The sequence below is a fragment of the Pelecanus crispus genome, unplaced genomic scaffold (genome assembly GCF_030463565.1).
Source record: "Pelecanus crispus isolate bPelCri1 unplaced genomic scaffold, bPelCri1.pri SCAFFOLD_41, whole genome shotgun sequence".
Classification (NCBI taxonomy): Eukaryota; Metazoa; Chordata; class Aves; order Pelecaniformes; family Pelecanidae; genus Pelecanus; species Pelecanus crispus.
The window spans coordinates 421,105-436,562 of NW_027461476.1; positions in this window are offsets into that span (position 1 = coordinate 421,105).

Sequence of the window (15,458 nt, forward strand, 5' to 3'; positions counted from 1 at the left end):
TGGGAGTGCTGGGAGGGAAGGCAAAGGCAGATGGCCAGAGTGTGTTTGTCTGTGAAAGCGGTGTCAAGGGAAGGTGAGGAGCAGCAACAGCTCTAAGGCCTTAGATGTAGCGTGTGTCAGAAATCGCTTGGGTATTTGCTCTTTGGGAAGTGGTCTGTGCCGGCAGTGATAGTGAGATTCAACCTGAGAATGTGTTTTGGGAGTGCTGGGAGGCAAAACCAGCGTAGATGGCCAGAGTGTGTTTGGCTGTGAAAGCGGTGTCAAGGGAAGGTGAAGATCAGCCACAGCTCTAAGCCCTTAGATGTAGCGTATGTCAGAAATCGGTTGGGTGTTTGCACTTTGGGAGGTGGTCTGTGCCGGGAGTGAGAGAGAGATTGGACTTGAGAATGTGTGTTGGGAGTGCTGGGAGGCAAGGGCAGCGCTGATGGCCCGAGTGTGTTTGGCTGTGAAAGCGGTGTCAAGGGAAGGTGAGGACCAGCAACAGCTCTAAGCACTTAGGCCTATCGTGTGGGAGAAATGGCTTGGAGGTTTGCACTTTGGGAGGTGGTCTGTGCTGGGAGTGAGAGTGAGAGTGAGCCTGAGAATGTGTGTTGGGAGTGCTGTGAGGCAAGGGCAGCGCAGATGGGCAGAGTGTGTTTGTCTGTGAAAGCAGTGTCAAGGGAAGGTGAGGACCAGCAACAGCTCTAAGCCCTTAGGCCTATCGTAGGGGAGAAATGGCTTGGACGTTTGCACTTTGGGAGGTGGTGTGTGCCGGGAGTGAGAGTGATAGTGAGACTGAGAATGTGTGTTGGGAGTGCTGGGAGGCAAGGGCAGCGCAGATGGGCAGAGTGCGTTTGGCTGTGAAAGCGGTGTCAAGGGAAGGTGAGGACCAGTCACAGCTCTAAGCCCGTAGATGTAGCGTGTGTCAGAAATGGCTTGGGTATTTTCACTTTGGGAGGTGGTCTGTGCTGGGAGTCAGAGTGAGAGCGTGAGCGTGCCTGAGAATGTGTGTTGGGAGTGCTGGGAGGCAAGGGCAGCGCAGATGGGCAGAGTGCGTTTGGCTGTGAAAGCGGTGTCAAGGGAAGGTGAGGACCAGCAACAGCTCTAAGCCCTTAGATGTAGCATGTGTCAGAAATCGGTTTGGTGGTGGCATTTTGGGAGGTGGTCTGTGCCGGTAGTGAGAGTGTGTTGGGAGTGCTGGGAGGGAAGGCAAAGGCAGATGGCCAGAGTGTGTTTGTCTGTGAAAGCGGTGTCAAGGGAAGGTGAGGACCAGCAACAGCTCTAAGGCCTTAGATGTAGCGTGTGTCAGAAATCGCTTGGGTATTTGCCCTTTGGATAGTGGTCTGTGCCGGCAGTGATAGTGACATTCAACCTGAGAATGTGTTTTGGGAGTGCTGGGAGGCAAAACCAGCGTAGATGGCCAGAGTGTGTTTGTCTGTGAAAGCGGTGTCAAGGGAAGGTGAGGACCAGCAACAGCTCTAAGGCCTTAGATGTAGTGTGTGTCAGAAATCGCTTGGGTATTTGCTCTTTGGGAAGTGGTCTGTGCTGGCAGTGATAGTGAGATTCAACCTGAGAATGTGTTTTGGGAGTGCTGGGAGGCAAAACCAGCGTAGATGGCCAGAGTGTGTTTGGCTGTGAAAGCGGTGTCAAGGGAAGGTGAAGACCAGCAACAGCTCTAAGCCCTTAGATGTAGCGTGTGTCAGAAATCGCTTGGGTATTTTCACTTTGGGAGGTGGTCTGTGCCGGGAGTGAGAATGAGATTCAACCTGAGAATGTGTGTTGGGAGTGCTGGGAGGCAAAGCCAGGGTAGATGGGCAGCGTGTGTTTGGCTGTGAAAGCGGTGTCAAGGGAAGGTGAGGACCAGCAACAGCTCTAAGCCCTTAGGCCTATCGTATGGGAGAAATGCCTTGGGTATTTTGACTTTGGGAGGTGGTCTGTGCCGTGAGTGAGAGTGAGATTGAGCCTGACAATGTGTGTTGGGAGTGCTGGGAGGCAAAACCAGCGTAGATGGCCAGAGTGTGTTTGGCTGTGAAAGCGGTGTCAAGGGAAGGTGAGGAGCAGCAACAGCTCTAAGGCCTTAGATGTAGCGTGTGTCAGAAATCGGTTTGGTGGTGGCATTTTGGGAGGTGTTCTGTGCTGGTAGTGAGAGTGTGTTGGGAGTGCTGGGAGGGAAGGCAAAGGCAGATGGCCAGAGTGTGTTTGTCTGTGAAAGCGGTGTCAAGGGAAGGTGAGGACCGGCAACAGCTCTAAGGCCTTAGATGTAGCGTGTGCCAGAAATCGCGTGGGTATTTGCTCTTTGGGAAGTGGTCTGTGCCGGCAGTGATAGTGAGATTCAACCTGAGAATGTGTTTTGGGAGTGCTGGGAGGCAAAACCAGCGTAGATGGCCAGAGTGTGTTTGGCTGTGAAAGCGGTGTCAAGGGAAGGTGAAGACCAGCAACAGCTCTAAGCCCTTAGATGTAGCATGTGTCAGAAATCGCTTGGGTATATTCACTTTGGGAGGTGGTCTGTGCCGGGAGTGAGAATGAGATTCAACCTGAGAATGTGTGTTGGGAGTGCTGGGAGGCAAAGCCAGGGTAGATGGGCAGAGTGTGTTTGGCTGTGAAAGCGGTGTCAAGGGAAGGTGAGGACCAGCAACAGCTCTAAGCCCTTAGGCCTATCGTATGGGAAAAATGCCTTGGGTATTTTGACTTTGGGAGGTGGTCTGTGCCGTGAGTGAGAGTGACATTGAGCCTGACAATGTGTGTTGGGAGTGCTGGGAGGTAAAGCCAGGGTAGATGGGGAGAGTGTTTTTGGCTGTGAAAGCGGTGTCAAGGGAAGGTGAGGACCAGCCACAGCTCTAAGCCCTTAGATGTAGCTCATGTCAGATATCGGTTGGGTGTTTGCACTTTGGGAGGTGGTCTGTGCCGGGAGTGAGAGAGAGATTGAACTTGAGAATGTGTGTTGGGAGTGCTGGGAGGCAAGGGCAGCGCTGATGGCCAGAGTGTGTTTGGCTGTGAAAGCGGTGTCAAGGGAAGGTGAGGACCAGCAACAGCTCTAAGCCGTTAGGCCTATCGTATGGGAGAAATGGCTTGGAGGTTTGCACTTTGGGAGGTGGTCTGTGCCAGGAGTGAGAGAGAGATTGAACTTGAGAATGTGTGTTGGGAGTGCTGGGAGGCAAGGGCAGCGCTGATGGCCAGAGTGCGTTTGGCTGTGAAAGCGGTGTCAAGGGAAGGTGAGGACCAGCAACAGCTCTAAGCTCTTAGATGTAGCGTGTGTCAGAAATCGCTTGGGTGTTTGCACTTTGGGAGGTGGTCTGTGCCGGGAGTGAGAGTGACAGTGAGCCTGAAAATGTGTTTTGGGAGTGCTGGGAGGCAAGGGCAGCGCAGATGGGCAGAGTGTGTTTGGCTGTGAAAGCAGTGTCAAGGGAAGGTGAGGACCAGCAACAGCTCGAAGCCCTTAGGCCTATCGTAGGGGAGAAATGGCTTGGACGTTTGCACTTTGGGAGGTGGTGTGTGCCGGGAGTGAGAGTGATAGTGAGCCTGAGAATGTGTGTTGGGAGTGCTGGGAGGCAAGGGCAGCGCAGATGGGCAGAGTGCGTTTGGCTGTGAAAGCGGTGTCAAGGGAAGGGGAGGACCAGTCACAGCTCTAAGCCCGTAGATGTAGCGTGTGTCAGAAATGGCTTGGGTATTTTCACTTTGGGAGGTGGTCTGTGCTGGGAGTCAGAGTGAGAGCGTGAGCGTGCCTGAGAATGTGTGTTGGGAGTGCTGGGAGGGAAGGGCAGTGCAGATGGGCAGAGTGCGTTTGGCTGTGAAAGCGGTGTCAAGGGAAGGTGAGGACCAGCAACAGCTCTAAGCCCTTAGATGTAGCGTGTGTCAGAAATCGGTTTGGTGGTGGCATTTTGGGAGGTGGTCTGTGCCGGTAGTGAGAGTGTGTTGGGAGTGCTGGGAGGGAAGGCAAAGGCAGATGGCCAGAGTGTGTTTGTCTGTGAAAGCGGTGTCAAGGGAAGGTGAGGAGCAGCAACAGCTCTAAGGCCTTAGATGTAGCGTGTGTCAGAAATCGCTTGGGTATTTGTTCTTTGGGAAGTGGTCTGTGCCGGCAGTGATAGTGAGATTCAACCTGAGAATGTGTTTTGGGAGTGCTGGGAGGCAAAACCAGCGTAGATGGCCAGAGTGTGTTTGTCTGTGAAAGCGGTGTCAAGGGAAGGTGAGGACCAGCAACAGCTCTAAGGCCTTAGATGTAGTGTGTGTCAGAAATCGCTTGGGTATTTGCTCTTTGGGAAGTGGTCTGTGCTGGCAGTGATAGTGAGATTCAACCTGTGAATGTGTTTTGGGAGTGCTGGGAGGCAAAACCAGCGTAGATGGCCAGAGTGTGTTTGTCTGTGAAAGCGGTGTCAAGGGAAGGTGAAGACCAGCAACAGCTCTAAGCCCTTAGATGTAGCGTGTGTCAGAAATCGCTTGGGTATTTTCACTTTGGGAGGTGGTCTGTGCCGGGAGTGAGAATGAGATTCAACCTGAGAATGTGTGTTGGGAGTGCTGGGAGGCAAAGCCAGGGTAGATGGGCAGCGTGTGTTTGGCTGTGAAAGCGGTGTCAAGGGAAGGTGAGGACCAGCAACAGCTCTAAGCCCTTAGGCCTATCGTATGGGAGAAATGCCTTGGGTATTTTCACTTTGGGAGGTGGTCTGTGCCGTGAGTGAGAGTGAGATTGAGCCTGACAATGTGTGTTGGGAGTGCTGGGAGGCAAAACCAGCGTAGATGGCCAGAGTGTGTTTGGCTGTGAAAGCGGTGTCAAGGGAAGGTGAGGACCAGCAACAGCTCTAAGGCCTTAGATGTAGCGTGTGTCAGAAATCGGTTTGGTGGTGGCATTTTGGGAGGTGTTCTGTGCTGGTAGTGAGAGTGTGTTGGGAGTGCTGGGAGGGAAGGCAAAGGCAGATGGGCAGAGTGTGTTTGTCTGTGAAAGCGGTGTCAAGGGAAGGTGAGGACCGGCAACAGCTCTAAGGCCTTAGATGTAGCGTGTGCCAGAAATCGCGTGGGTATTTGCTCTTTGGGAAGTGGTCTGTCCCGGCAGTGATAGTGAGATTCAACCTGAGAATGTGTTTTGGGAGTGCTGGGAGGCAAAACCAGCGTAGATGGCCAGAGTGTGTTTGGCTGTGAAAGCGGTGTCAAGGGAAGGTGAAGACCAGCAACAGCTCTAAGCCCTTAGATGTAGCGTGTGTCAGAAATCGCTTGGGTATATTCACTTTGGTAGGTGGTCTGTGCCGGGAGTGAGAATGAGATTCAACCTGAGAATGTGTGTTGGGAGTGCTGGGAGGCAAAGCCAGGGTAGATGGGCAGAGTGTGTTTGGCTGTGAAAGCGGTGTCAAGGGAAGGTGAGGACCAGCAACAGCTCTAAGGCCTTAGGCCTATCGTATGGGAAAAATGCCTTGGGTATTTTGACTTTGGGAGGTGGTCTGTGCCGTGAGTGAGAGTGAGATTGAGCCTGACAATGTGTGTTGGGAGTGCTGGGAGGTAAAGCCAGGGTAGATGGGGAGAGTGTTTTTGGCTGTGAAAGCGGTGTCAAGGGAAGGTGAGGACCAGCAACAGCTCTAAGGCCTTAGATGTAGCGTGTGTCAGAAATCGCTTGGGTATTTGCTCTTTGGGAAGTGGTCTGTGCCGGCAGTGATAGTGAGATTCAACCTGAGAATGTGTTTTGGGAGTGCTGGGAGGCAAAACCAGCGTAGATGGCCAGAGTGTGTTTGGCTGTGAAAGCGGTGTCAAGGGAAGGTGAGGACCAGCAATAGCTCTCAGGCCTTAGATGTAGCGTGTGCCAGAAATCGCTTGGGTATTTGCTCTTTGGGAAGTGGTCTGTGCCGGCAGTGATAGTGAGATTCAACCTGAGAATGTGTTTTGGGAGTGCTGGGAGGCAAAACCAGCGTAGATGGCCAGAGTGTGTTTGGCTGTGAAAGCTGTGTCAAGGGAAGGTGAGGACCAGCCACAGCTCTAAGCCCTTAGATGTAGCTTATGTCAGAAATCGGTTGGGTGTTTGCACTTTGGGAGGTGGTCTGTGCCGGGAGTGAGAGAGAGATTGAACTTGAGAATGTGTGTTGGGAGTGCTGTGAGGCAAGGGCAGCGCTGATGGGCAGAGTGTGTTTGGCTGTGAAAGCGGTGTCAAGGGAAGGTGAGGACCAGCAACAGCTCTAAGCCGTTAGGCCTATCGTATGGGAGAAATGGCTTGGAGGTTTGCACTTTGGGAGGTGGTCTGTGCCAGGAGTGAGAGAGAGATTGAACTTGAGAATGTGTGTTGGGAGTGCTGGGAGGCAAGGGCAGCGCTGATGGCCAGAGTGCGTTTGGCTGTGAAAGCGGTGTCAAGGGAAGGTGAGGACCAGCAACAGCTCTAAGCTCTTAGATGTAGCGTGTGTCAGAAATCGCTTGGGTGTTTGCACTTTGGGAGGTGGTCTGTGCCGGGAGTGAGAGTGAGAGTGAGCCTGAAAATGTGTGTTGGGAGTGCTGGGAGGCAAGGGCAGCGCAGATGGGCAGAGTGTGTTTGGCTGTGAAAGCCGTGTCAAGGGAAGGTGAGGACCAGCAACAGCTCTAAGCCCTTAGGCCTATCGTAGGGGAGAAATGGCTTGGACGTTTGCACTTTGGGAGGTGGTGTGTGCCGGGAGTGAGAGTGATAGTGAGCCTGAGAATGTGTGTTGGGAGTGCTGTGAGGCAAGGGCAGCGCAGATGGGCAGAGTGCGTTTGGCTGTGAAAGCGGTGTCAAGGGAAGGGGAGGACCAGTCACAGCTCTAAGCCCGTAGATGTAGCGTGTGTCAGAAATGGCTTGGGTATTTTCACTTTGGGAGGTGGTCTGTGCTGGGAGTCAGAGTGAGAGCGTGAGCGTGCCTGAGAATGTGTGTTGGGAGTGCTGGGAGGGAAGGGCAGTGCAGATGGGCAGAGTGCGTTTGGCTGTGAAAGCGGTGTCAAGGGAAGGTGAGGACCAGCAACAGCTCTAAGCCCTTAGATGTAGCGTGTGTCAGAAATCGGTTTGGTGGTGGCATTTTGGGAGGTGGTCTGTGCCGGTAGTGAGAGTGTGTTGGGAGTGCTGGGAGGGAAGGCAAAGGCAGATGGCCAGAGTGTGTTTGTCTGTGAAAGCGGTGTCAAGGGAAGGTGAGGACCAGCAACAGCTCTAAGGCCTTAGATGTAGTGTGTGTCAGAAATCGCTTGGGTATTTGTTCTTTGGGAAGTGGTCTGTGCCGGCAGTGATAGTGAGATTCAACCTGAGAATGTGTTTTGGGAGTGCTGGGAGGCAAAACCAGCGTAGATGGCCAGAGTGTGTTTGTCTGTGAAAGCGGTGTCAAGGGAAGGTGAGGACCAGCAACAGCTCTAAGGCCTTAGATGTAGTGTGTGTCAGAAATCGCTTGGGTATTTGCTCTTTGGGAAGTGGTCTGTGCTGGCAGTGATAGTGAGATTCAACCTGTGAATGTGTTTTGGGAGTGCTGGGAGGCAAAACCAGCGTAGATGGCCAGAGTGTGTTTGGCTGTGAAAGCGGTGTCAAGGGAAGGTGAAGACCAGCAACAGCTCTAAGCCCTTAGATGTAGCGTGTGTCAGAAATCGCTTGGGTATTTTCACTTTGGGAGGTGGTCTGTGCCGGGAGTGAGAATGAGATTCAACCTGAGAATGTGTGTTGGGAGTGCTGGGAGGCAAAGCCAGGGTAGATGGGCAGCGTGTGTTTGGCTGTGAAAGCGGTGTCAAGGGAAGGTGAGGACCAGCAACAGCTCTAAGGCCTTAGGCCTATCGTATGGGAGAAATGCCTTGGGTATTTTCACTTTGGGAGGTGGTCTGTGCCGTGAGTGAGAGTGAGATTGAGCCTGACAATGTGTGTTGGGAGTGCTGGGAGGGAAAACCAGCGTAGATGGCCAGAGTGTGTTTGGCTGTGAAAGCGGTGTCAAGGGAAGGTGAGGACCAGCAACAGCTCTAAGCCCTTAGATGTAGCGTGTGTCAGAAATCGGTTTGGTGGTGGCATTTTGGGAGGTGTTCTGTGCTGGTAGTGAGAGTGTGTTGGGAGTGCTGGGAGGGAAGGCAAAGGCAGATGGCCAGAGTGTGTTTGTCTGTGAAAGCGGTGTCAAGGGAAGGTGAGGACCGGCAACAGCTCTAAGGCCTTAGATGTAGCGTGTGCCAGAAATCGCGTGGGTATTTGCTCTTTGGGAAGTGGTCTGTGCCGGCAGTGATAGTGAGATTCAACCTGAGAATGTGTTTTGGGAGTGCTGGGAGGCAAAACCAGCGTAGATGGCCAGAGTGTGTTTGGCTGTGAAAGCGGTGTCAAGGGAAGGTGAAGACCAGCAACAGCTCTAAGCCCTTAGATGTAGCGTGTGTCAGAAATCGCTTGGGTATATTCACTTTGGGAGGTGGTCTGTGCCGGGAGTGAGAATGAGATTCAACCTGAGAATGTGTGTTGGGAGTGCTGGGAGGCAAAGCCAGGGTAGATGGGCAGAGTGTGTTTGGCTGTGAAAGCGGTGTCAAGGGAAGGTGAGGACCAGCAACAGCTCTAAGCACTTAGGCCTATCGTATGGGAGAAATGCCTTGGGTATTTTCACTTTGGGAGGTGGTCTGTGCCGTGAGTGAGAGTGAGATTGAGCCTGACAATGTGTGTTGGGAGTGCTGGGAGGTAAAGCCAGGGTAGATGGGGAGAGTGTTTTTGGCTGTGAAAGCGGTGTCAAGGGAAGGTGAGGACCAGCAACAGCTCTAAGGCCTTAGATGTAGCGTGTGTCAGAAATCGCTTGGGTATTTGCCCTTTGGATAGTGGTCTGTGCCGGCAGTGATAGTGAGATTCAACCTGAGAATGTGTTTTGGGAGTGCTGGGAGGCAAAACCAGCGTAGATGGCCAGAGTGTGTTTGTCTGTGAAAGCGGTGTCAAGGGAAGGTGAGGAGCAGCAACAGCTCTAAGGCCTTAGATGTAGCGTGTGTCAGAAATCGCTTGGGTATTTGTTCTTTGGGAAGTGGTCTGTGCCGGCAGTGATAGTGAGATTCAACCTGAGAATGTGTTTTGGGAGTGCTGGGAGGCAAAACCAGCGTAGATGGCCAGAGTGTGTTTGTCTGTGAAAGCGGTGTCAAGGGAAGGTGAGGACCAGCAACAGCTCTAAGGCCTTAGATGTAGTGTGTGTCAGAAATCGCTTGGGTATTTGCTCTTTGGGAAGTGGTCTGTGCTGGCAGTGATAGTGAGATTCAACCTGTGAATGTGTTTTGGGAGTGCTGGGAGGCAAAACCAGCGTAGATGGCCAGAGTGTGTTTGGCTGTGAAAGCGGTGTCAAGGGAAGGTGAAGACCAGCAACAGCTCTAAGCCCTTAGATGTAGCGTGTGTCCGAAATCGCTTGGGTATTTTCACTTTGGGAGGTGGTCTGTGCCGGGAGTGAGAATGAGATTCAACCTGAGAATGTGTGTTGGGAGTGCTGGGAGGCAAAGCCAGGGTAGATGGGCAGCGTGTGTTTGGCTGTGAAAGCGGTGTCAAGGGAAGGTGAGGACCAGCAACAGCTCTAAGCCCTTAGGCCTATCGTATGGGAGAAATGCCTTGGGTATTTTCACTTTGGGAGGTGGTCTGTGCCGTGAGTGAGAGTGAGATTGAGCCTGACAATGTGTGTTGGGAGTGCTGGGAGGCAAAACCAGCGTAGATGGCCAGAGTGTGTTTGGCTGTGAAAGCGGTGTCAAGGGAAGGTGAGGAGCAGCAACAGCTCTAAGCCCTTAGATGTAGCGTGTGTCAGAAATCGGTTTGGTGGTGGCATTTTGGGAGGTGTTCTGTGCTGGTAGTGAGAGTGTGTTGGGAGTGCTGGGAGGGAAGGCAAAGGCAGATGGGCAGAGTGTGTTTGTCTGTGAAAGCGGTGTCAAGGGAAGGTGAGGACCGGCAACAGCTCTAAGGCCTTAGATGTAGCGTGTGCCAGAAATCGCGTGGGTATTTGCTCTTTGGGAAGTGGTCTGTCCCGGCAGTGATAGTGAGATTCAACCTGAGAATGTGTTTTGGGAGTGCTGGGAGGCAAAACCAGCGTAGATGGCCAGAGTGTGTTTGGCTGTGAAAGCGGTGTCAAGGGAAGGTGAAGACCAGCAACAGCTCTAAGCCCTTAGATGTAGCGTGTGTCAGAAATCGCTTGGGTATATTCACTTTGGGAGGTGGTCTGTGCCGGGAGTGAGAATGAGATTCAACCTGAGAATGTGTGTTGGGAGTGCTGGGAGGCAAAGCCAGGGTAGATGGGCAGAGTGTGTTTGGCTGTGAAAGCGGTGTCAAGGGAAGGTGAGGACCAGCAACAGCTCTAAGGCCTTAGGCCTATCGTATGGGAAAAATGCCTTGGGTATTTTGACTTTGGGAGGTGGTCTGTGCCGTGAGTGAGAGTGAGATTGAGCCTGACAATGTGTGTTGGGAGTGCTGGGAGGTAAAGCCAGGGTAGATGGGGAGAGTGTTTTTGGCTGTGAAAGCAGTGTCAAGGGAAGGTGAGGACCAGCAACAGCTCTAAGCCCTTAGATGTAGCGTGTGCCAGAAATCGCTTGGGTATTTGCTCTTTGGGAAGTGGTCTGTGCCGGCAGTGATAGTGAGATTCAACCTGAGAATGTGTTTTGGGAGTGCTGGGAGGCAAAACCAGCGTAGATGGCCAGAGTGTGTTTGTCTGTGAAAGCGGTGTCAAGGGAAGGTGAGGACCAGCAATAGCTCTCAGGCCTTAGATGTAGCGTGTGCCAGAAATCGCTTGGGTATTTGCTCTTTGGGAAGTGGTCTGTGCCGGCAGTGATAGTGAGATTCAACCTGAGAATGTGTTTTGGGAGTGCTGGGAGGCAAAACCAGCGTAGATGGCCAGAGTGTGTTTGGCTGTGAAAGCTGTGTCAAGGGAAGGTGAGGACCAGCCACAGCTCTAAGCCCTTAGATGTAGCTTATGTCAGAAATCGGTTGGGTGTTTGCACTTTGGGAGGTGGTCTGTGCCGGGAGTGAGAGAGAGATTGAACTTGAGAATGTGTGTTGGGAGTGCTGTGAGGCAAGGGCAGCGCTGATGGGCAGAGTGTGTTTGGCTGTGAAAGCGGTGTCAAGGGAAGGTGAGGACCAGCAACAGCTCTAAGCCGTTAGGCCTATCGTATGGGAGAAATGGCTTGGAGGTTTGCACTTTGGGAGGTGGTCTGTGCCAGGAGTGAGAGAGAGATTGAACTTGAGAATGTGTGTTGGGAGTGCTGGGAGGCAAGGGCAGCGCTGATGGGCAGAGTGCGTTTGGCTGTGAAAGCGGTGTCAAGGGAAGGTGAGGACCAGCAACAGCTCTAAGCTCTTAGATGTAGCGTGTGTCAGAAATCGCTTGGGTGTTTGCACTTTGGGAGGTGGTCTGTGCCGGGAGTGAGAGTGAGAGTGAGCCTGAAAATGTGTGTTGGGAGTGCTGGGAGGCAAGGGCAGCGCAGATGGGCAGAGTGTGTTTGGCTGTGAAAGCCGTGTCAAGGGAAGGTGAGGACCAGCAACAGCTCTAAGCCCTTAGGCCTATCGTAGGGGAGAAATGGCTTGGACGTTTGCACTTTGGGAGGTGGTGTGTGCCGGGAGTGAGAGTGATAGTGAGCCTGAGAATGTGTGTTGGGAGTGCTGTGAGGCAAGGGCAGCGCAGATGGGCAGAGTGCGTTTGGCTGTGAAAGCGGTGTCAAGGGAAGGGGAGGACCAGTCACAGCTCTAAGCCCGTAGATGTAGCGTGTGTCAGAAATGGCTTGGGTATTTTCACTTTGGGAGGTGGTCTGTGCTGGGAGTCAGAGTGAGAGCGTGAGCGTGCCTGAGAATGTGTGTTGGGAGTGCTGGGAGGGAAGGGCAGTGCAGATGGGCAGAGTGCGTTTGGCTGTGAAAGCGGTGTCAAGGGAAGGTGAGGACCAGCAACAGCTCTAAGCCCTTAGATGTAGCGTGTGTCAGAAATCGGTTTGGTGGTGGCATTTTGGGAGGTGGTCTGTGCCGGTAGTGAGAGTGTGTTGGGAGTGCTGGGAGGGAAGGCAAAGGCAGATGGCCAGAGTGTGTTTGTCTGTGAAAGCGGTGTCAAGGGAAGGTGAGGACCAGCAACAGCTCTAAGGCCTTAGATGTAGTGTGTGTCAGAAATCGCTTGGGTATTTGCTCTTTGGGAAGTGGTCTGTGCTGGCAGTGATAGTGAGATTCAACCTGTGAATGTGTTTTGGGAGTGCTGGGAGGCAAAACCAGCGTAGATGGCCAGAGTGTGTTTGGCTGTGAAAGCGGTGTCAAGGGAAGGTGAAGACCAGCAACAGCTCTAAGCCCTTAGATGTAGCGTGTGTCAGAAATCGCTTGGGTATTTTCACTTTGGGAGGTGGTCTGTGCCGGGAGTGAGAATGAGATTCAACCTGAGAATGTGTGTTGGGAGTGCTGGGAGGCAAAGCCAGGGTAGATGGGCAGCGTGTGTTTGGCTGTGAAAGCGGTGTCAAGGGAAGGTGAGGACCAGCAACAGCTCTAAGGCCTTAGGCCTATCGTATGGGAGAAATGCCTTGGGTATTTTCACTTTGGGAGGTGGTCTGTGCCGTGAGTGAGAGTGAGATTGAGCCTGACAATGTGTGTTGGGAGTGCTGGGAGGGAAAACCAGCGTAGATGGCCAGAGTGTGTTTGGCTGTGAAAGCGGTGTCAAGGGAAGGTGAGGACCAGCAACAGCTCTAAGCCCTTAGATGTAGCGTGTGTCAGAAATCGGTTTGGTGGTGGCATTTTGGGAGGTGTTCTGTGCTGGTAGTGAGAGTGTGTTGGGAGTGCTGGGAGGGAAGGCAAAGGCAGATGGCCAGAGTGTGTTTGTCTGTGAAAGCGGTGTCAAGGGAAGGTGAGGACCGGCAACAGCTCTAAGGCCTTAGATGTAGCGTGTGCCAGAAATCGCGTGGGTATTTGCTCTTTGGGAAGTGGTCTGTGCCGGCAGTGATAGTGAGATTCAACCTGAGAATGTGTTTTGGGAGTGCTGGGAGGCAAAACCAGCGTAGATGGCCAGAGTGTGTTTGGCTGTGAAAGCGGTGTCAAGGGAAGGTGAAGACCAGCAACAGCTCTAAGCCCTTAGATGTAGCGTGTGTCAGAAATCGCTTGGGTATATTCACTTTGGGAGGTGGTCTGTGCCGGGAGTGAGAATGAGATTCAACCTGAGAATGTGTGTTGGGAGTGCTGGGAGGCAAAGCCAGGGTAGATGGGCAGAGTGTGTTTGGCTGTGAAAGCGGTGTCAAGGGAAGGTGAGGACCAGCAACAGCTCTAAGCACTTAGGCCTATCGTATGGGAGAAATGCCTTGGGTATTTTCACTTTGGGAGGTGGTCTGTGCCGTGAGTGAGAGTGAGATTGAGCCTGACAATGTGTGTTGGGAGTGCTGGGAGGTAAAGCCAGGGTAGATGGGGAGAGTGTTTTTGGCTGTGAAAGCGGTGTCAAGGGAAGGTGAGGACCAGCAACAGCTCTAAGGCCTTAGATGTAGCGTGTGTCAGAAATCGCTTGGGTATTTGCCCTTTGGATAGTGGTCTGTGCCGGCAGTGATAGTGAGATTCAACCTGAGAATGTGTTTTGGGAGTGCTGGGAGGCAAAACCAGCGTAGATGGCCAGAGTGTGTTTGTCTGTGAAAGCGGTGTCAAGGGAAGGTGAGGAGCAGCAACAGCTCTAAGGCCTTAGATGTAGCGTGTGTCAGAAATCGCTTGGGTATTTGTTCTTTGGGAAGTGGTCTGTGCCGGCAGTGATAGTGAGATTCAACCTGAGAATGTGTTTTGGGAGTGCTGGGAGGCAAAACCAGCGTAGATGGCCAGAGTGTGTTTGTCTGTGAAAGCGGTGTCAAGGGAAGGTGAGGACCAGCAACAGCTCTAAGGCCTTAGATGTAGTGTGTGTCAGAAATCGCTTGGGTATTTGCTCTTTGGGAAGTGGTCTGTGCTGGCAGTGATAGTGAGATTCAACCTGTGAATGTGTTTTGGGAGTGCTGGGAGGCAAAACCAGCGTAGATGGCCAGAGTGTGTTTGGCTGTGAAAGCGGTGTCAAGGGAAGGTGAAGACCAGCAACAGCTCTAAGCCCTTAGATGTAGCGTGTGTCCGAAATCGCTTGGGTATTTTCACTTTGGGAGGTGGTCTGTGCCGGGAGTGAGAATGAGATTCAACCTGAGAATGTGTGTTGGGAGTGCTGGGAGGCAAAGCCAGGGTAGATGGGCAGCGTGTGTTTGGCTGTGAAAGCGGTGTCAAGGGAAGGTGAGGACCAGCAACAGCTCTAAGCCCTTAGGCCTATCGTATGGGAGAAATGCCTTGGGTATTTTCACTTTGGGAGGTGGTCTGTGCCGTGAGTGAGAGTGAGATTGAGCCTGACAATGTGTGTTGGGAGTGCTGGGAGGCAAAACCAGCGTAGATGGCCAGAGTGTGTTTGGCTGTGAAAGCGGTGTCAAGGGAAGGTGAGGAGCAGCAACAGCTCTAAGCCCTTAGATGTAGCGTGTGTCAGAAATCGGTTTGGTGGTGGCATTTTGGGAGGTGTTCTGTGCTGGTAGTGAGAGTGTGTTGGGAGTGCTGGGAGGGAAGGCAAAGGCAGATGGGCAGAGTGTGTTTGTCTGTGAAAGCGGTGTCAAGGGAAGGTGAGGACCGGCAACAGCTCTAAGGCCTTAGATGTAGCGTGTGCCAGAAATCGCGTGGGTATTTGCTCTTTGGGAAGTGGTCTGTCCCGGCAGTGATAGTGAGATTCAACCTGAGAATGTGTTTTGGGAGTGCTGGGAGGCAAAACCAGCGTAGATGGCCAGAGTGTGTTTGGCTGTGAAAGCGGTGTCAAGGGAAGGTGAAGACCAGCAACAGCTCTAAGCCCTTAGATGTAGCGTGTGTCAGAAATCGCTTGGGTATATTCACTTTGGGAGGTGGTCTGTGCCGGGAGTGAGAATGAGATTCAACCTGAGAATGTGTGTTGGGAGTGCTGGGAGGCAAAGCCAGGGTAGATGGGCAGAGTGTGTTTGGCTGTGAAAGCGGTGTCAAGGGAAGGTGAGGACCAGCAACAGCTCTAAGGCCTTAGGCCTATCGTATGGGAAAAATGCCTTGGGTATTTTGACTTTGGGAGGTGGTCTGTGCCGTGAGTGAGAGTGAGATTGAGCCTGACAATGTGTGTTGGGAGTGCTGGGAGGTAAAGCCAGGGTAGATGGGGAGAGTGTTTTTGGCTGTGAAAGCAGTGTCAAGGGAAGGTGAGGACCAGCAACAGCTCTAAGCCCTTAGATGTAGCGTGTGCCAGAAATCGCTTGGGTATTTGCTCTTTGGGAAGTGGTCTGTGCCGGCAGTGATAGTGAGATTCAACCTGAGAATGTGTTTTGGGAGTGCTGGGAGGCAAAACCAGCGTAGATGGCCAGAGTGTGTTTGTCTGTGAAAGCGGTGTCAAGGGAAGGTGAGGACCAGCAATAGCTCTCAGGCCTTAGATGTAGCGTGTGCCAGAAATCGCTTGGGTATTTGCTCTTTGGGAAGTGGTCTGTGCCGGCAGTGATAGTGAGATTCAACCTGAGAATGTGTTTTGGGAGTGCTGGGAGGCAAAACCAGCGTAGATGGCCAGAGTGTGTTTGGCTGTGAAAGCTGTGTCAAGGGA